Raw genomic sequence first — 22320 nt, 5'->3', positions numbered from 1 at the left:
GTATTTACAACATAACATAACCCCCCCCACCCCAATACAGAAATCCACCCTCATTAAACATACAATAAGCATAACATACAACAATGCAAACAACCAAATAAAAGACTTCATTTATCCTGTATCTGGCTTCCTTATTTACTTCTTATAAGCTATTTCCTTTTGAGTAATTATTAAGATTTTTCTAAATTATAACTTAAATATCCACAAAGTCTCCTGCAGACATTAATCGAAACAAGTTCAGGTATGTATTTTAGGGCCAGGTGCATACCTTTCAAATATCCATATCTGAAGAATATCTGTATTGGTATCTGAAGAAGTGTGCATGCACACGAAAGCTCATACCAAGAACTAACTTAGTTGGTCTTTAAGGTGCTACTGGAAGGAATTTTTTTATTTTAAATATCCATATGTGAGAGATAAATGGACATAGGAAGCTGCCTTTATCCAGTGGCCTACCTTAGCTCAGTAATGACTATGCTGACTGGCAGCTGTCTATACTGTCAGGTTCCACTGTTTCTTTCAAGTGTTTCCTTTCCAGTCCTATTGTCTGCTACCTCCCTTACCGACCATGGTCAAGAGCAGAGTGGTGAGCAAGGCAAGGGCAGGAGTAAGTCCACCTAAAGTTGCTACTTTTCTTTCTTTCTTCAGCAGGATCGCTCTGTCTTAAACAGGTTGAAATATATCAGGCAACACTTTTCCCTGAATGGAAATGCAGTGGTGGAGAAAGCTGATTTTTGGCTGTTACGCAGCTTTTATTTATTGCTTGAATAAGTACATGAGATAAATAAGACTAGTTCAAGGTAGCTAACACGAAACAAGATGTCAAAGCAACATAAACATGCAAAAGTAAAAAACTTGAAACACGAAGCTAAGACCAGTAGAATAAAAAAGAAATCATCCAACTAAAACCAATTTCAGCAGACCTTTTATTTTTTAAATCTCAGCAAATAAAAACACTTATGAACCAATGCTGTTTATAAGAAAAAGGAATGTCAGGTTTTTTGTTTGTTTTACTGCCCAGTAAAGGGACATTAGCAAAGAGGCAAAACAGACATCCCTTAGAAGTTCCAGAGCTTAGGTGCAGCTACTGAAAGAGCCCATGCCCTACGTTCCCTACAACCACATATTCACCTGAGGAAGTTGGGGCATTCAAGAGGGCCTCCACTGAAGATTTAGCAGGTTAATATTAAAGGAATAAGAGCCTTGCTAGGACAAGAGGTGCTAAATTTACTCTCACCGTAGCTTCAAAAGCCATAGCTTTCATCTCAGTGGATCAATTTGAAGTTTACATTTTCAAGGCTATCTTTACAAGGGGAAGGGCAACAAACACTATTTTATTTTTAAATGAATGCTGAACCTGGAATCCACATGGTGCCAGTGTTAAACGGGGAGTTTCTTGTGAATCTTCCAGCACATCAGTAAGCTGTGCTTACTATTTTATATGCACACCTGTGTCTAAAATAGCTAATTAGAACACATCTGCATTGAACAGTCTAGTGTGAGCACCCCAGATTGTTTGGCTACAGCAGGACTCCCGAGAACATGTAATCCCTGTGATTGCAGCTATTGTAAATGCTTCCTTGTCAGTTAGCAAGCTTCCGATGAAATTAACCACAGATGTAATTACTTCACTTCATAAATGTATTCCACTCCCTGGTGAGCTCTTCTAAGGCTTTGAATAATTTCCAGTTGCTGATTTATTTATTTATTTATTTAAAAGTTTGAGAAAGGAGTCTGTGGTGCTAAATTTATCATACTATGCAAACAGTTGTTTCATATTGTTGATTTTGAGGATTTTGTGGTTTGTTGCTTGCTTCCAGTTGATGTATGATTTTGCTCTTTCCTTTTATAATGATTCACAGTATATTTTTCACTCAACCATAGAATATTTGTCTTTTCCTAAACCAATTTGATAACATTGTTAGGCTCTCTAGCATCTCACTTTCGCTCTTCCCCTCTCCCTCTCTTTGCATTGTTCATCTCATAGCTGTCAGTCCACTAGCAGTTTGTTAGCTATGATCATTTGTCTTGAAGTGATACATGTTTGTAGCTTCTCAAGGCTTTTAGGGCCAAACTAGTTGTATCATTAGAAACCACACCATGAATTTTCCTTCTGAAACAACAAGTGTGGACACTTTGCACTGCTGATGAAAGTCACACCTCCCCGTGTGGCTTCTTGGGACATATTTAGTGGCATGTCTGATTTCATCCTTAGACAATGGCCAATCTGGGAGGACACACTCTGCATTGACCCTGATGGGCCAAGATTGGCTTGCAGACCAGAGGTTCCTTGCCTCTGATGTAGGTCAGTCCCTTATTGAAAGGCTTCTCCAGAGCGATCTCGGCCCTGAATGGGAAGCCCAGACTTTGAAAGTCATCTAATCTCCCTTTCTGTATTATACTGTATTGTTTAATTAGTGTTTTTATGGAGCAGTCAAGTAATTTCGCTGTCCCCGAAGGGGGCAATGACAATAAAGATATTATTATTATTATTATTATTATTATTATTATTATTATTATTATTATTATTATGTCCTTTGTTTAAAATTGTGGTAGGAACCTACAGCTTCAACTGCAAGTAGCCTTCAGTGTCCAAAAACACTATGCACATTGCAGCCCCTCTTGTTCTCCAGATTGCATTTCTGACATCACTTCTCTCTCTCTCTCTCTCTGTGTGTGTGTGTGTGTGTGTGTGTGTGTGTGTGTGTGTGTGCTCAATTCTATTCTATTTGCTAAAAGAAATTGATTTGATTTGAATATTCAGCCAGTTGGAAAAGTATAAGAATAAGAAGTCTACTTGAATATTTGAAATCTTGGGAAAGATGGGAAATGAGCTTGTATACTGAACATAAAGTCAATGTTTATGGAAATTCATATCTGTATATGTTCTGATATATTTTAGAGGCTAGGGAAGTACCACTAACAGTAATTTTATTCAGAATCACCCCCTGAAGCTATCAAGTGGAGTAGTTGCATGTCACTGCCTCAGAAATGTTTCAGAAATTGCCACGTTTCCACAGGTATCGTGATGCAGGAGCAAAGTTCAAGCACTTGTCATTAGTGATTCTGTTATTTTCAAAAAGACTCAAACTCTCCTTTTAGCCACAAAGTTGGCACCTTATAGCTAGGTGTCTAACTATGTTAAATGTAGCACTACAGCATTGTACGTATCAAATCTGAAGAACCATTGAGTATCAGGCTCAAAAAAGAAATACACATTTCTGTGATTTTCATTATCTCATCCATCCACATAGGTAAGTTGTTAAGATTTCTATTCTACAAATTGGTGAGGCTGAGATATAAAAGATTGTCCAATACCATTTAGTACATCAAGGGTTGTTCTGGAATTCTCTCTCATATTTGGGAATAGCAGCCTGTCCACTTGGTAGCAGAGAATGCCTGTGTAACTGAAGCTATCACTCTAAAAAAAATTTAAAATGTTGTTGTTACATTAAGAACTGGGCAGCCTGGATTCAAGTGTGCAGTTTCTGAGTTGCTCCGTATTTTAAAATTAAAACTATTTTATTATTATTTTATAATCTGTAAAGGTTATTTCCCCACTTTAAATTAAAAAAATTTAAAAAAATTATTATTATTTGTTTCATGTGAGCGGCCCTGAAAGCTTTTTTTGTTCTGAAACTGAAGGGCACATTTAAGAATTTTAAAGAAAGCAAAACCAAACCAATGCTTGTTGCCAAACTGAAGGGCACTGCTTGTAGAAGGGACCCGCTTAAGGAGGTCAAAGGAGATGTACTGTGGGAAGGGGAAGAGGGAGCAAGGCAGGCAGCGGGGGGAGGAAGGGAGGAAGCAACAAGCTGAGGGAACTGCTGGCTTCCCTGAACAGCCTACAGACTTAGACATCAACAAAAACCTAGTGTGCGAGTTGCTGCAGGCACTGGCTTACATCTGAACACTAGAGACACAAACCTTGTCCTAATCATCTGATGACACCTGCAGCACTAGTGTGTAGGCCATCCAACAATTTCTGTGTAGAAAATTAGGAACTGAATTGGAAAGCGACCTAAGAGAGACTTTGGTGGATGGAGTCAGCAGGATAGTAACAAAATATGCAGAGAATGAAGCTGAATGACAGACAAAAAAATCAGGTGATACCAAACTGGGAGGGGTAATTAATATTGCAGAAGACAGAACTGGGATTCAAACTGACCTTAACAAATTGGAGAACTGGGCCAAAACTAACAAAATGAATTTCAGTAGGGACAAATGTAAGGTTCTGCACATAGGCAGGAAGAACCAGATGTACAAATATAAGAAGGTGGGGAACACCTGGCTTACTAGTAGTACATGTGAAAAGGATCTAGCAGTCTTAGTGAACCACAAGGTTAACATGAGTTAACAGTGTGATGCAGCAGCAAAAAAAACCTAATGCTATTCCAGTTTGACCAAACAGCGGGAGGCAGTGGAAGACAGGAGTGCCTGGCGTGCTCTGGTCCATGGGGTCACGAAGAGTCGGACACAACTAAACGACTAAACAACAACATTCCAGGCTGCATAAACAGAAGTATAGTGTACAGAGATAATAGTACCTCTGTATTCTGCCTTGGTGAGACCACACCTGAAATACTGTGTCCAGTTCTGGGTGCCACAATTTAAGAAGGATAAATTGACAAGCTGGAACGTGTGCAGAGGAGGATATCAGGATGATCAGGGGTCTGGAAACCAAGCCTTAAGAGGAATGGTTGAAGGAGCTAGGTATGTTTAGCATGGAAAAGAGAAGACTGAGAGGAGATATGATAGCCATCTGAAGGGCTGTCACATGGAAGATGGAGCAAGCTTGTTTTCTCCTGCCCTGGAGGGTAGGAGTCAAACCAATGGCTTCAAGTTACAATAAAGGAGATTCTGACTAAACTTAAACATTGGGAAGAACTGTCTTACAGTACAAGCATTGTCACTATGGAATGGACTCCCTCAGGAGGTTGTGGACTCTCCTTCACTTGGAGGTTTTTAAGCAAAGGTTGGATGGTCATCTGTCTTGGATGCTTTAGCTGAGATTCCTGCATTGTAGAGAGTTTGACTAGATAACCTTTGGAATCCCTTCCAACTCTACGATTCTTTGACATTTCTGGAGTACAAGAAGCAGACGTGGCCATGGAGCAGAAGCTGGCTGACATGTACAAGAACAAGTTCCTTCAAATGGCCTGCGAGTCACACCAGCAAGATCTTGGCTGTGAGTCCTGAAGACCTGCTCCCTGCGTTACAAGCCTTTTTCCCACCTGGTCTGGGAGGGTGGGGCCCTGACTGACTCCAGCTACAAAAGCTGCTAAACACACTCTTGGGCTGTGGTATTGTTTAGGGTGCTTTGTTTGGGTTTTTTGTTGTTAATGATATTAATTTTTGTATCTTTAGTTTTAGATCTTATGACTTATGTGGATATTATTTCAATTTGGTTGTGTACTTTTTGATGTGTTCTGCAACTGGACCTAGTGGTCAGGGGTCCCTTTACCTTTTTATTTATGAATTTTGTTATGTTTGTGATTATGTTGTAAGTTGCCTAGAGCATGGTTTTAACTATGGGAAAGCAACATAAAAATACATTAAAATGATGGTGATGATGATAAAAACAGGATTAAGATCCACTTGGTGCAGTAAACATCTGGTCCAGTACTGATTCTGCTTAGCAACCTCACATATAGCTCAATGACCCAATGTTGACTTTATATTGGTTGTTTAAATTCTTCCACAATGCAGTGTCATTGTGGTCTGAGGCAAATATATCCTCAACCACCACCACCCGTCCTGCAGAAAAAATCTGCAGCTATGTGGAGCCTTTCACAACTGAGGTGGCATCTATCAGCTGAAGAGTGACTGGCTGGTTCTTGGAAATGTATGGAAACTGGCTGCCTAGTCTGGTGTTGAAGGTTTTTGCCCAATGTATTTCAAGGTCCCTGCACTAATGTCCTTAGAGTTGCACAATATTAAGACCTAGCACTTCATGAACACAATGCCCTATATGGGAAACTTTTCAAGGGTTGCATTAATGGTCAATGACCTGTCAGGTAATTATGGATAAAAGCACGGGCTGTCTTTATCCATAGTTCCCAACTTTCTTCATCTTGTGGTCTGCACCTTTTAAAATCACGTTTAGTTTTGTACAATATGCTCTTACTGTGATTTATATTGTCAATATAAGTAATTAAAAAGAGCAATTAGCACATAATATATGAATGCAACCAGTTCACTGCACCAGTAGATATTATTGTTTCCCTAATTAGGGCCTTTCTGTGTTGAGAAATATGTTAGTATCCATTTCAAGTCATAATGGCTTAAAGGGGTTGATGGAGTTCCTTTTTAACTCCAGCATAGCTAAAGAGATTGCTTTGGCTCTCTGTTTCATGTGGGATAGCTAAGGGGATTGACTTTAGCTCCCTGATTCTTGCCATGATGATTAAGGGGATTTGCTTAAATACCCCATTTCATGTGGTATAGCTACTGTAAAAGGATTAGCTTTAGATCTCATTTTCATGTGGGATAGCTAAAGGGATTAGCTTTAGCTCCTCATTTCATGCCACAGTAACTAAGGGCATTTACTGGAGCTGCCCATTTAGTTGCTCTAAGGACTCCTGCCTTTTATAACAGCTTTATCTTTTCCTACTAGTATCAGATAAAAATAATCAGGTTGTATGTGTATTTTTATTCCAGTTACCACACACTACATGGCACTTAATTTTTTTTCTTAAAGTGATTAACCTAACACCTTTTCTGTGTATGGATTTAAAGCAAGTCATAGTAGCGCTGACCATCTCTCAGCCAATTAACAGTGCTTTTTTCCTTTAAAAAATGTTTAGGGGTACTCTCATTTTGACTCAACAAAATCACCATTTTATAGTTCAAATCAGGAAGAATAAATACAGTGAATGGACAAAAGTACAAATATTCACAAAATGTTTAGGGGGTATGCGTACCCCTGCGTACCCCCCAGAAAAAAATGCACTGCTGATTAGACATCCTCCTTTTACACCCTTCCTAGTCTCTGCATTCAACATGCTATATTGTCTGCACTCCCTCTAATGTCTCTTTACTCCACTTCTACGTTCACAAAATCTGCTGTCCAGTTCCTTCTATCTCTTATTTGCTCATCCCATAATTGTTGTGCATGTCACTAACTGGAACCTTGTTTTTCTATGTTTATATGTTGGTCCTCACAATATGAATACAAATTTACAACGTAGAAGCTTTCCCTAGGCCATTTCTGGAACTTGATCTCAAATTCTCCTTGACTCCAGTTCCAGTGGTGTATCCATTATTTATTTTTCTCTTTCCTATAAAAGAAAAAAGTAAAACCAGGAGGACATTAGCAATGTAACATGATATTTACAACACAAAATGGTATTGATTTTGAAACAGAGAATTCAGGGGTGTCTTGTTGGCATTAACTTGCCAGTATAGCACATCCCAAATATGTCATGATGCCAAGCATAAAGGAGCAAACAGGTGTTACTGCAATGACTACCGTAAGGTTTTATCTTTGGGGGGGTCTTTTCACAGATTGCATTAAACTTAGTAACTTTCACATTCTTTTTTCTGACACTTAAACTGTATAAGAACATTAACTTGCCATCCACACACGAACATATAAAATGCACGGTTTTTCTCCCAAGCAATATTGCCATATGCACCAGTAAACATCAATGAGAGTTATGTATAAATAATAAGGGGCCGAATTGCAGCTTTTGTGGATAACATCTAAAAGCTAAATATAAATAAATATGCACAGATTTCAAAGAAAGTAAGACACTATATATTACAGTTGTGATGATTTGTGAATAGATGCAGAGCTCTGTGCTGGACACTAAATGGGCATTTAAATTCTTTCCAATGGCAGTCCTTTTGATGTACTGCTACTAGATAATGCGCCTTTATTAAAATTCAGAGTAGATTTTATACCCTACAAGTAGGAATATTCAGGGGGGAAAGATATGGCACTTCAGTAAGAAAGCAATAGCTCAGTAGTAGAGCACATGCTTTGCATTTATAAAGCACCTTCTTCAGTCCCTTGCTTCTCCACTACAGGGAGGAATCTTCGGGGGCTGGACCGGAGAAGCCTTCTGCTGAAGACACTAGAGCAGGCATAGGCAAACTCGGCCCTCCAGATGTTTTGGGACTACAATTCCCATCATCCCTGACCACTGGTCCTGTTAGCTAGGGATGATGGGAGTTGTAGTCCCAAAACATCTGGAGGGCTGAGTTTGGCAATGATTCTCTAATGCAGGCATATGCAATCAGAGTAAGCAGTGGTAGTCGACATTAACCAAAGGCATATCATTGCAAGTAGAAACAAGCCTAGAAGCAAATCCATATTCAGTCTTCTCTTCCATTTTTCTATAATATCTGGTATTCAGAGGTATACTTCCTCTGTCCCACTTACCTACCTTGGCTCAGCGCCCAGCTTCAACTTCTTCCTCCTGGAAGCATGACTGGTGTCAACACTTAGCATTTCAGCATTAGATAAAAGTGTACCTGTTTGCCCAAGTGTTTGCGGGATTTTAGCCTGCCACTGTAGCCTGCACTGAGTGCCATTGTAGGTTCTCTAGGGGTTTTTTGAGTGATTTGTATTGTTGTTTTCTCTATTTGTTTTTGTGTTTTTGGTTTCAAATGAAGTGTAGTGCACCCTGAAAACTTTAGATGAAGGGTTGGCTAAAAATATATTCCATAAATACATTGTTTTACTTATTTGACATCATTCCCGCTTCCCATGAAATTCCTTTTGTGTTTTGAAAAATGTTGGATTTGATGGTATCCTTTACCCTCTTTAAAACCTATTGCTTAAGGTCCCTATGTTTCTGGGTGCCTGATTTATATTTTTAGTCAGACATGGGAGTAAGGAGTGTGTATGCATATTAATTATACATAGTTGACAAATGCCCATTATACATTGTTTCCTCTCCCTGGGAACTGTCAGATATTCTGGGTATCATGGAAACTGCTTTCTGGAAGAAAGAAAAGCTTTTTTTCAGATACATTTTAAATATTGCTATTTGTACTTGCATATTTTGCTCTGCTAAATTTATATTGTTCAAGTGATTTTGCAATGATTTTATTGACTAAAAATGCAAATTATATTAATAAACATGCATGCACATAACATTTGATACAATAGACGTCTTGACAGCATACCTTCTTGGCTGAGCTCTATTGTTAAATCTTATTTGGACTGTGGGAAGACTGCAAATTTACCCACTTAAGCAAGTTGTAAGATCAAAAAATGTATTCCTTTTTCCCGCTCCTTCCAGTTTATACATGGTATAACATATCTTGGCACTGTGCGTTGTTCCACAGTTTCATTTGCCTTGATGTAATCTTGCACATGGCAAAGCCCTACCCAATGGCTTCAATATACATAAATATGTTTGCACTTTAAAAAACTGCCTGCTGAATTAACTAAGTGAATGGAGCCTCTTATAGAAGGGGAAACTGTGTGTATGCAGTGGAACTCCTGGATTAAAAAGGAATCACCGAATTAGGACAATTATCTCATTTCCCGGGTTACCAATTACAGCTACACACTTCTGTTATTTGCTGACAGCCTTGAACAGTTTAGGCATCAAACATGTCCTAGAGAGACAAGCCTAATCTATGCATTATTTCTTCATATGCACCACAAATAGAAACAAGAAAATGTAAAGCTAATACATTTCCTTACTTTCCTTAGACACTTTTGCTTGTTTATGCATTTCTGAATCAAGGTCACTGTAATCACACTAGTCACTCCTGGATACTTAGAAAGGTGTTGTTTTCTATTTGATTCATCATTCTTTTTTTTCCTAAACTAACATTATAAAGATGCTGACCAACATAGTATTTAAGATGGAGAATTATTGATCTTGAGATTTTAAAATTCCCTTTAAAGTTAAAAGTATTTTTATTAATTATTAAATATAAAAGCGTACATAATCTTCCTACCATTATTTTAGGTTGTTTGTGTGTTCCCACCACCCCTTTTCAGTAAATGACAAAAAACAATGTGAACTTTAGGCTATATTCTAGTGCTTATATTTGGAGAACATGGGGTTGTAATTACACTGTTTTCCTGTGGTAGATTTTTTTATATTATAGCTCCCATAGCTTGGCACAAAATCCTAAAAAAGCCAGCTATTTCTCTGAGAAAAAGAGAGGAACTAAATGTTTCTAAAAGCCTAGGTTCCCAAACCATCATTTGCTAATATATTTACTTATTGTAAGCATTTATCTATCCTGCCCTTCCATGAATCATTCCAAGGAGAATTAAGATAATGAAAAATAGACAATTATCAGGTACAAAAATAAAACCCAATAAACATGTTAAATGACCAAAAGCAGACAAATTATTCACAAAAATTGTATCAAGTGCATAACACAAATAAGATAAGAGTACAGAAGTCTCTCTAAACAGGTTTTCCATACCACAGGGAAAAGCCGTAAGTGTGAGAGCTAGGTAAGCCTGTCTTGGGAAAGAGGCAGACATGCCTCTTTTGTCCCCAGCCAGCACAACTCTGAAACTGATGGGATATGCAAGAGTCTTTGCACAAGATTTTAACAATCAGGGAGATTCTACCTTGTTTTTAATCCATTTGGGGCCATAAAAACCATAGCCAGTACTTTGAATTGCAGTTAGTGTACAGAAACAAACAATAAGCTGTTTTTTACAAGAGAGGAGAGCAGGAGGAGAGAAATATTACCCAGAGATTGGAATTTATTTCAGAGATGCATTAAGAATTTTTATTTAATTTTATAGGTTTTTAAAAAATAGTTTCCAATTTTAGTAATGAAGATTAAGGCTTTTCCAGATTCAAGAAATTAAACACCATTCACATCAATTGATAAGGAGGTTTGAAAAACAGCTGAACAGAATAAACACTATATTACAACAATCACTGGAGCTTATCTCCTTTCTGTTCCACCTACATTTACAAGGGAGGAACTTGATCCCATAACCAGCTGCTGTTAACATTTTGGCTGCTGCATTGTGCAGTGCACTGAAGTTTCTGGATACTTTTTAAAGGCAGCCCCATGTAGAGGTCATTGCAGTCGTACAATAAGAATATAACTAAGGTATCCGGCACCATGGTCAGATCCAACTTCTTTAGGAACAAGCATAGCAAGCGCACAAATTAGACAGAAGCACTTCTGGACATGAAATGCAACCAGGTTATATACCTGAGGAGTGCAACCCCATCCAAAACAGATTGGATTTATATTCGAGTATCAACATTTCTGCAGACTAGGTGCACTCCTGTCTTGCCTGGATTAAGTTGCAGTTTGTTCACACATATCTAGCCCATTACCAACACCAAAAACCAGTACAAATGGGAAGAAGACATAGAGCCATTAGTATGCTGATGATGACACTCAAAACATATATCCAATTTCCCTCATTATTTTTATGTAAATTTTAAAAACCATAGGTGACAATAGGAAGCATAGCTAATAAGATAGCCTCCTCCGGAGCTGACCCTGTAGGAAAGATTAGAACCACAGTAGAACAATATCGCCAAGTCCATCATGGCCAGGCAGTCTAGAAGGATCCCATGATCTATGGGAAGGGCTCTTCCATTCCCACATTCTCAGCATGTTCACACTCCTGTCTCAGTGATGTCTACACTGGCTTGGCCATGTCCACAGATTGGAAGATGGCAGGATCCCCAAGGACGTGCTTTATGAGGAGCTGGCTTCAGACACCAGGCCTGTTGGCACACCAATTCTGTGTTACAAAGATGTCTGCAAATGAGACCTGAAGGCTGCCATGTGGGAATCCTTTGCAGACCACCACAGTGCTTGGAGACAAACAATTAAGTCATGAATTCACAGCAGTGACCAGAGGAGGAATGACTGCTGGGAGGAGTGCAGAGAGAAGAAAAGCCATGGTGCCTTCACCCAGCAGCACAACTGGATGCCTTCATCCCAACTGTAGGAAAACATGTCTCTCCCTTATCAGTCTCTACAGCCACAGCAGGCACTGTAAGTCTCCAATGGTTTGACTTCACCCCCAAAGGCACACACCTCCATTGTCTTCTGAGACACACAGATGCCAATAACAAAAAGAAATGGTAATTATGTTGTATTCCCAGAGGCATTTTGGAAATTCACCTATAGACAAAATATCTAGGAATTCCTAGAGGAGCTAAATGAGTTTCAGTGGAGCTCATGAAAGTTTTGGGAGAGTAAATATACACCTGCCAACATGCATTCCTACTGGAATGGCTCTTTTTAATGTATGCTGCATCACAAGGAAGACTGAACTTATTTTCAATGCCAATAGAACTTTTTCATGCAAAGTTATGAGACTTCTGTGTTTTTACTCTGCATAGTGAATTTATTTCCTTTCACAGCCATGACAAAATTTTCATCTCTCCTCCCTCGCCCTCCATTCCTCTCCTTGAGTTGTCAGATGTACTTTTTATTCTGGATAAGTAATTCCTTTCTAAAATTGGCTTCTCTCTCTTTCCTTTCATCTTCCCCCTCTCCCTGAACTTGGCAGCTACATTAAGGCACTTTGATGTCAATACAATTTACCCTCCTTGGAAAGCATAAGCTAATTGTTATTTGGCAACTATAAGATGGCTGGCTACCTGTTACCTATGTACTGTTAAGCGGCTGCTAAATTCTCTTTACTGGGCTCCTTTTTATTGCTGCTGTCTCAATTTTGCATTGCTGACTGCATTTTCTCCTGGCTTTCATTTGTTCCCATTTTATTTGTTGTATTCAAAGTCACCTAGTTTTTGACTTCTTCCTTCCAGTTTTATCCACATGAATGCAGATGACTGCAACAGAGGAGCACTAATGCTTATGGGCAGGTGAACACACTTTATTAATCCAGACAGCTTGCATACACTTCAGGATGCTAGCCATACTTTGTCAACCACAATCCCTTTGTTTCTTTTCTTTGCTGCAATATTTGAATACTAATTACGCTGTTCTACATCCCTTTGAGCTCAACTAGCACAACCAATTCAGCTCCTATCCACTGATTGGTTATTGCTGGCACAGTCTTCATTACCTACTTTTGTCTCTTGGTCTTTTCTGACCTCAGCTATGTTAACTTATTAGCATGTAACACGGAGCTTAGGGATCCAGCCAACAGAAAACTAATATATGCCTGTAACAAAAACACAGTGTTCTAGAATATAACACCACAACTTTCTGTCTTTGCATCATTCTCACATGTATACATATACATACACTGTGTGTGTGTGTGTGTGTGTGTGTGTGTGTGTGTGAGAGAGAGAGAGAGAGAGAGAGAGAGAGAGAGAGAGAGAGAGAGAAATTCATCTCATACCACAATTATGAAAGAACAAATCTATATGAGTTTATTATTAACTTCCCTTCCTATTTCCTCTTTTTTTGAATTGTCTGAAAGTGTGCTTTCGCTGTATTTATGTTAACTGCTGGTGGCATATATCAGCAGAGGGGCATGTCCATTTTAATATATGTGTGCAGATACACACATTCTTCTTTACTATTACATTACCTTTCAGCCCTATACCTACCACTCAAGCATTTGATGTGCCAAATCCCAAGAATAATTTGGTTTTAAACTGAGCATTCTCTGCATGAAGCAACTGTGAACTTTAAAGCCCCTTGGCTGCAGGGAGCCTTTCCCACTTGCAGAGCCAAACAATAGTCTATATTTGCTGCAACTAGTGCTGCCCCGTAATTGCATGCTTATTACCTGTTTTCTCACCCTTGCCTGAAGTCACACAGGCCATTCCTAATGTAAAAGGCCATCAGCAGCAGATAGAGGAAAGCAAACAGCAGGTGGCGTCAGCAAAGAAACTATTAAAAGAAAGTAAAATTGAGTATTAGCTTGTTTCACACAGACCAGGATGCCTCCACAAACCAGCAGTGCCCTGTGCAAACTTGCTTCAGGCTGGAGCTAGACTCTCCCATTTTCTTAAAGTCTTAATGAGAGGGCTCACAGCCAGAAAATCTGTTGGTGGAATTCAAAGCAAGATGAACAGAAGTAATATGAAAAGGTGAAACAATTCACAAGGTAAAATAGAACCTGTGCAATGTCATTAAGAAGGGGAAGTTGAGATTACCTGAGAATAACCTGACTTCAGACATTGAAGTGCTACATAATAGTAAGAGCTTCTCATTTTGGAGAAACTTTATTGAAATGTGATTGCTGGGAGAATTTAATCCATGCTGCAAAATAAATTTGACATGTTGGTTATGACAGATCAGCTTGACATTGTAGGAAGAATCAATGAAGAGGACAGTAACAGCTTATGTAGTGCAATTTACTGGTGGAGAACGTTTATATAATGTAAAGGAAGGGGAAAGAAGCCTTAAAAGGAAATAAACTGTTCTGAAAGCAGTAGCAGACAGGGGAAAACAAACAGCTTTGAGAAGCAACAAGGCCCTCAAGTGTAGGCCCTCAAGCCTGAGGGCTGAATGTGGCCCTTACACCTCTCTGTCTGGACTATGGATTCTGTCTAGTTCAAACCACTTCTACCCAGGTCACTCCTCCCACTGACTTCTCCCTGTGTCCTCCTTGTGTGCTTCTGCCTGGCTTTCCTTGAACTGAGATTATACCTCAGTTTGCCCAAATGGAAAAGTGTGTTGAAACCTCTGCATTTGGGAATTGCATCCTTTGCTTTTGCCACAGCAACCATTTACATGAACCCCCCAGAAGGTTGCACCCAGCCCTCTGGGTGGAAAATTTTTTTCCTTGGCCCTGATGTAAGGATATTCTTTCAGAAAATATTTCTGCTCTCCCACAAAATATTACCCCAAAGTTGAAATAAGTGAACATTTAATGCAGCCCTAGTATGTTCATAGCAAGGCCTGTATATAACTGAAAAAGCTATTTAAGTTTCTATATCTTGTCTCAGATTTTTTTTTTGGGGGGGGAGTAAGGGAAGATAACCTAGCCTAAAGAGATTACTAACCAACCCTCCCCACCAAAAATAGTATCCTGTCTATTAATACAGAATTGGATTTTTAAAATACTTTTTCAAAATAATTCTTTGCAATCTCAGATCTTTGAAGCCATACTTTTTGAAAAATCAGCTGTTCTGAATCTGTAAATAATATACCCTCCCAGCAGCTTCATATAGATGCTAAAATCATGGGAGTGAGAACATAGCCCTGAGGCACCCCACAAGTGAGTACTTAGGGAGCCGAACACTCATTCCCAACACCACTTTCTAGACACAGCCCAGGAGGAAGGAGCTGAACCGCTGCATAACAGTGCTCCCAGCTCCCAACTCCCCTAGAGGGTCCAGAATGATACCATGGGAAAGATCCAGAATAGTTCTACAATACTTTCATTGTGTGAAAGGCGTATTGCGAAGTTTCCCATAATTTGCATGGTGTGTTTTGTTGCATAGTGCAGACCAAAATAGTGACCTCAATAGTGTCATCTAATCTTCCTTACAAAACTCCAGAATACCAGGTGCTGAATACAACACACACACACACACACACACACACACACACACACACACACACACACACACCAGCACTCTGTTTGCATTCTCATACTGTACTGTCAGGGGTTTCATTCATACCGCTGACTTTTACTCATTGGAGGGACAAGGGAATGAAAGGAATGTGGCTACAGCCACAGATGTTTTCTCAGTCTGAGCATATCCCATCCTTTGTGTGGATGGGGAAAAGCATGATCATGCTCCAAAGCAGAGCAATACATCACCAGCGATTTGGATGGTCTGTTACAATTTTGCTTGAAAAAACATTGGAACAAACAGCAACAATAGTGCTAAAAGCAGTGTATATGGTACTCACTCATTACTGGTACCTACTCACTGATTCTAAATGGCCAAAGACAAAATTTCTGGCAGCTACTTAAAACAAAACTGTGCAAGGCTTTGCAGGTAGACAGTCATAACTCTTAGCCTCCCCTTCTTTGAGCTGGGTTTCTTAAATGCAGTTCAGAACTTAACTATTTCTGCCAGTAAAAAACACAAAAAAACCTATTACTGCCAGTGCTCAGCCCTAGAAAATGTGAAGTACCTTTATTTACTCACCAAGTAATGATAAGCAATCTGGCATAGGCCTCAATTACAAAACTTCATACAAAAGTAGTTTTATTAAAGGCAGCTGCAGTTTTTACAGCAATTGTAAACTTTTAATTAGGGTTAAGATTACACTTTTCCTTATGACTCCACCTCTGGACAAAAAAAAATGTAAATAGAAGGAGATGGGACTCCAAAGTCAAACACCATATTCACAGAACATGGGAACTCTGGTGAGTGACATTCATTACCTTAATAATGTGCTGAGTTCTTGATCAGTGCAAAATGAATATAGACAGCAGAGATCCAAGCAAAACAAAGCAGATAGTTTCTGGTACAAATATCTCTGCTCAATAACTGACAATAAACTCAGCATGGAAAATGGCACTGAACTGAGCATGTTCAAGAGACTTTAAAACAAAATATTTTAAGATACTAGACATTATGAGGAACATGCAGCAAACTAAGGACTTTGAGTCATCTCCTGTTGCTTTGGGGAAATTCAAGGGATGAGACTGCTGTGTTTGAAGGCCACTATTGTAAATAAGTTATTTTTTGCAAATTTTTTTATATTTATAGAGTTCAAATAAGGAAACATGACGAATTTGCCAAAATTGCTTTTGCTGTTTTGTAAATATGTTATTTGCCATTAAAGAAAATGAAGGAATAAATACATCAGAAGGTGTCAGTCAGTATGGTTATTAAAGAAAATCAGACTCCCTGACCTGCTCTCTGGCTGCTGCAGAAAACAGTTTCTCAACTTGGAAAGGTAGTAATAATAGGAAGGGATGAAACTAGCCAACTGCATTTCCAAAGATTATATTAAATCATTTGAAATATACTGCTGCATAAAACCTTCTTCATTCACAAAAATGAAGTGCCATTCCTCTTGTGCACTCCTTTGTCTGCAAGGAACTGTCGTCTCCATTGAAAAAAGTGGGAAGCTCAGTGTGTGCACCAGAACATTGTTTTCATAGGGATAAATTTGCTCACGACAGTATGTGAATAAATTTTAGGCCAGATGTTCTTTCCAAAAAGATATTCTGATTAAAGATCAAAAGTTACATTAAAATCAAAAGTGTATTGCAGAAACAGATCATTAATCCTCTGTTTGTGTGCTGAAATGCTTTTGCCCTAGGCACTGGCAATGTCACTGCATTATTACACAGAGGTTCAGTGTGTATATTGAACACTTTTTTCTTCCTCTACCATATGATTACTTGTGTAACCTACAGATGACTCAGTAAGACATGCCTTTTGAAGCCAGCTAGAAACTCAGCAGTGCTTAGTGTGGTTTTTATTTTTGTAGATTAAAGGGCTGTTGCTCTCCAGTGACACTGCAATATTACCAGGTTAGAACTGTTTATTGAGTGAACAGAAAATACCAGTTAGCATCTGCAAGTCTATGAATTCGTATAACTCTGCATCTCTGCTGCCCAGGAATACTTATGTTTTAAAACAATTAATTTTATTTACTTTGATGTATCACCTGATGTATCAGAAATGGTGAAAACTACCAAAATGAGAATTTAAAAACAACAACAACAACAACCCTGGAATTCTGACATTTTAAATTACGGTAATGAATCCAAAACTCTGATAGCCAGTCAAATATTTCCCATCCTTTAAATTTAAATTTAGAAATTCAAAATACTTGCTTCTACTTGAAATTCATTAGGGGTAAATGTTTTAGTAGACACAGGAGCACACACTTTTACAAACTGGGTGGACACTTCTTCAGCAGCTCATTTTATTTCATAGGTGCAGTGTTAAATATCCTCCCAAGAAAAGGTGGTTTTGAAGCAGGTGAGGGAGTTTAAAGATTAGGCATGCATAGCACTACACTGCTAATCAGAAGCAAGCCTCAAGAGTTCAGTGGAACTTACTTCCAAGTAAACATGGTGAAAAATCATTAAAATGATTTGAGGAAGCAAAGTCAGGAATAGGGACATTTCAGAAAATTATTTCTCATTGAATTACTGGGTAAATGTCATGATTTTATTGGTTTTCTAACAGAAGTAGATTGGGAGAGATAATGTCTTTGTAAGTGAGTACCTCATCCAGGATCTAGCAAGAATGCAGTGCGATTTCCCCCCTAGATTGGGAGAGATAATGTCTACTAAAACAGATGGTTGGCACTTACCATTTTGATAGAACCAATAATCGAGTTAGGCAGAGTGAGGTGGTGACTGCTACAAGCAGTCTGCCCAGTGGGTAACTGGCAGTGTTGAACCTGGCAGACCTGGCCACAATTCTGACAATTTGAAGCATGTTTTAAGCAAATGAGACAGTTAAGTACATTATTTTCTCCTGATGAAATCAATCTACCTTAATAATGTTTAATTTTGCCTAGATTATTCACTATTTCTCTAACTAGGAGATTCAGCTGCATGCTTACAACCAACACTTGAGTACAAAGATGTATGAACAAAGTTGTATATATTTATTTCATATATTTATATGTCACTTAGTACCAAAATAGCCTCTTAAGTGGTTTGAGAGTGTGTGTGTTTGAATTTGCCTTAAAATTTGCAAATTATGGATTTTTAAATATTTAATGATAATGTGGGGAAACAACACATGGAAAAGTGGTGAACAAATAAATACACATCTACTTAGCATCTTTGCAGTTGAAATATGTACGTCATATATTGACACCCTGGGAACAGCTTTGACTGGCTGGCTAAACCAGGTGAGGGTAGCCAATGGGTCTCAAATCCTCAGTGAGTTAGGGAATTCCCCTGCATGAGAAGACGGGCTGTGGCGGATTGAATGGACAAGGCCAATAGTGGTTCCAACGGTCAAGAAGGTGGTTTCTGCAAGTGCTGTAGAGGGAAGTGAGGGGCAGATTGAGCCCATCCAGGAGAAAGAAAACTCTAGTCCTAAATCTCTGCTGCCTTCAGCAGAAGAAAAGGCTGAAAAGTATAAAGGATAACGAGAATAAATCTTACACATATCTGGAGTGGAGTCCCTAAGTTGGTTGGCTGGTGCCTTGCATGCCTCCTTCTGGCAGCTCTTGCAGCCAAGGTGGTGCCAAATGTATTGCTCTGCTTTCCTTTGGACCACAACAATGAGGCCAAAAGGGGGGTCATCGTCTGGGCAGTCCAGGACCTCCATACACATTGCCCAAGCTTGCGCCCCAGGGAGGTCACTTCAGTGCTGCTAACAGTGGTTTGACTCATCCCCGGAGGTGCACTCCATTGTCTCTAAAGCTTATTTTTGTAATTGAACTATAAGAAATCAACTTATCCAGTTCAATTATTGTGCAGATTGTTGATTGTTGATAATAGTAATGAGGTAAATGCAGCACTTGGGTGTTTGGATGAAGAAGATGCTTCTACTATCACCACCATCAACAAAGTCATATTAAAAGACTGATAGATGTGTACACAAAGAGGTGTCTGTCTTCCCTGGCTAAAATTTGGATCACATATCCCCTCATAGAGTACCGGTATTTTAATGTCAACATAGCCTTGAAATTGATCGAACTGCTCTGAATAAATATACTCTGAGGAGAGCTTTTACCTGTCTCAGATTTCAGTTAATGCCCTCTGCAGCATTAGATGGAAGATGTCACAATAATATTCCTATAATGATAATGTGTGTTATTTCTATCTGCAGAATCCAGAAAAAGGAGAATTTGCTACATTCTTTGTTTTGCTTTCCATTATGGAGAGTGCAAGGATAAAATTCCTCCCCAGGCTGCTAAAAGGTCATGAGCATTGGTCAGACTCACAAAACATGTAATTCTTGCTCAAATAACAATGGCATAACTAGCCAGAAAATGACCACTTTTGTACTGGCATTGGCCAAAGCAAGATCAATCTTTCATGTTTTGAGTGCCATATGGATAAATGAACTCTACAAAAATGTGATCCCATGCTTTAGATTATGTAACTATCTCATGAGAACAATCTTGTATTGTTATGACTGAAACAAATTTCAACACTGATCTGAATGTAATGTGTTCAAATATCTCTTTTGATAACCCTTTTATTTCTCTGCCCCCCTACCCCTTAGTTAAGAAAATCATATTATGCCTTCCCATTCTCCTGTCCTTAGCTGCATCTTACATGATTGTTATTTTTCTCTGCTAAGGGGGAAAATAATCTGATCTCAGCAGACAAAGGTCCTTATTTTGGGCTGTAAAATGTATAAAAATACATTATTTTTATTTATTTATTTTTAGCAAGTACAGTGGTACCTCGGGTTACAGACGCTTCAGGTTACAGACTCTGCTAACCCAGAAATAGTACCTCAGGTTAAGAACAGTTTCAGGTTAAGAACGGACCTCTGGAACAAATTAAGTTCTTAACCCGAGGTACCACTGTAAATCCTTCTCAACAGAGGAGTCATGTGCTACTTTCACACTCTCCATCATTTTACATATGAAAGCAGATAGCTGAGCACCTAGGTGGGACCCAAGATGGCATCTAGACATCCAGAGATGGGCCCAAGTGCAGTGGAAAGTGTTGGGTCAGGAAGGCTATGCATAGAAAGTGCAAGACGCAGGGTATATTTACATGTTAAACATTTTGAAAGAGAATTTAACATAGTGGCCATAGGGTTCTACATTGGGTGCTACATATTAACAATAACCGTATTAAGTAACTATGGATGCTGGCTGTGTGAAACAGCGCTGACTTCAGGTTTAGCTGGCAAATTATAAGTGTGATTCCCCTATTTGCCAGTGGGCTCCTGGACACCTGAGTTTCCCACAGTGGCCCACAGCACCCAACATATGGCCAGTGTCTTCGACCATAGAATAGGAGGCTTGGCTCGATGCTTGAACCTTGGCAGCTGCTCTAGGATTCTGGGTGCCAACACCAGCCTTTATGTGAAGCTACAGCTTTTATTCCAGTTTATCACAGGTAGCATGGTAATTTGGAAATTGTACATGGTGTGATGATCATTCGTGACTTGTGGCAGATCCAGTTGACAGTTTACTGTAACTATGGATTGCATACTGCTGCATACTAATATTCTCTGTTGTGTTTACACCCCCAAGCAGAGGCCACTATTTCAAGGTTGGGAGGAAGTGTTTGCTTCTCCCTCTCTACCTTGTGACCTGATGGCTCTGCAAGAGAGTAGTATTTTGTCTTTCTTTTCTGCTACGTAATACGATTGTAGTTAATTGGAAATAAGTGTCACTGGAAACAACTTGCCATGCTTCTGAATAAACATGCCTAGCTTTCAGCTGTCTAGCAGGCTCTCTACCTTCTGAGCTTGTTGCTCTGTTGAGAATTCATGTTTCTCCCCTCTCATTTTAAAAGAAAAAGTATCTGATTATTTGCAATCCTCCACAAGCTGTTGAAGTCACTACAGACAAGGTGTCTGCCAAAAAAAGGAAAAGGAGCAGTAAAGAGAGGGTGTGCAGTTTTTTCTCATAGCTAATTTACAGAAATAGAATAACTTGTGGATTTTCTTCAAATCAGCCAATCAAACGCTCTCTTCCCACCTATGACTGACAAAGAAGCAGAGAGACCTAGCTAGTAGTAAAAGCTTCAAAAGCAAACCACAAAGCCAAGTGATCATCCCTCCACCAAATGGAGACTATTTAAGGTGAGCTTTTTCCCTGGGACAGTGCTTTGAAAATTATGGGAGCCCCAGCTAAATCTAGTTCAGACTTCTGGGACAGGTGGGGAGGGACGTTTGTCATTTTCACCAATGAGCAGCATGCACATGTCTCCTACATTAAAACACTGATTTTATTATTTATTTTTCCTACCAGCATACACAAATGGGTTCACATCCAGTGAGCAAGTAATTGTGTCCCTGCTAGGAATTAAGTTGGGTAGAATCAGATATAAGAAAGATCCGTAAAACTTTGTCTACATCACCTGAACTGCATTTTTTATGTTGGGAATTTAATGTTGGAGGCTGCAGCAGCATTCCAGATTATGGATGATGCCCTAAACAAACCTACACAATAAGGGGTGGAGTATTGATACAGCATAGGTCAGAAAAGGAAAGACAGAATATCATTTCCCATTCTCTCACCCTGTGGATGAATAGCAGCTCAATAGGGAGTTGAATGCTCCATAAGAAATAAAATTGATATACTTTTAGTCCTGGAGAATATGCATACAAATGGTTGTCCATTGCACTGAGCACAGCAGGTATTTTCTGTGTTGTCTGTGCTAACAGGAGCCTGAAAGTATTAATACAACCTGCTCATCAAAAGCAAAGGTCTGAGATTGGTGCTTGATGCCTCAGGAACACCACTGGCCTTGGCACACCTGTCTGTTCTTATGTATTCTAAACCCAAGGTATCTCAACAACAACAGCTGTGATATTTGGCATTCATAAGCAAAGAAGACAATTTACACAGTGGCTGTTGTAATTG

At 39.1% G+C, this 22320-nt stretch overlaps 1 protein-coding gene across 3 annotated transcripts in view; it reads left to right on the top strand.

Moving 5' to 3' along the window:
- Positions 1-22320, top strand: part of EPHA6 (EPH receptor A6) — a 367313-nt gene that overhangs the window by 41711 nt on the left and 303282 nt on the right. The gene's annotated exons all lie outside the window — the stretch shown is intronic.

Source organism: Podarcis bocagei, assembly GCF_964188305.1.
Source record: "Podarcis bocagei genome assembly, chromosome: 6".
NCBI classification, from domain to species: Eukaryota; Metazoa; Chordata; class Lepidosauria; order Squamata; family Lacertidae; genus Podarcis; species Podarcis bocagei.
This window is presented reverse-complemented; position numbering and strand designations above follow the sequence as displayed.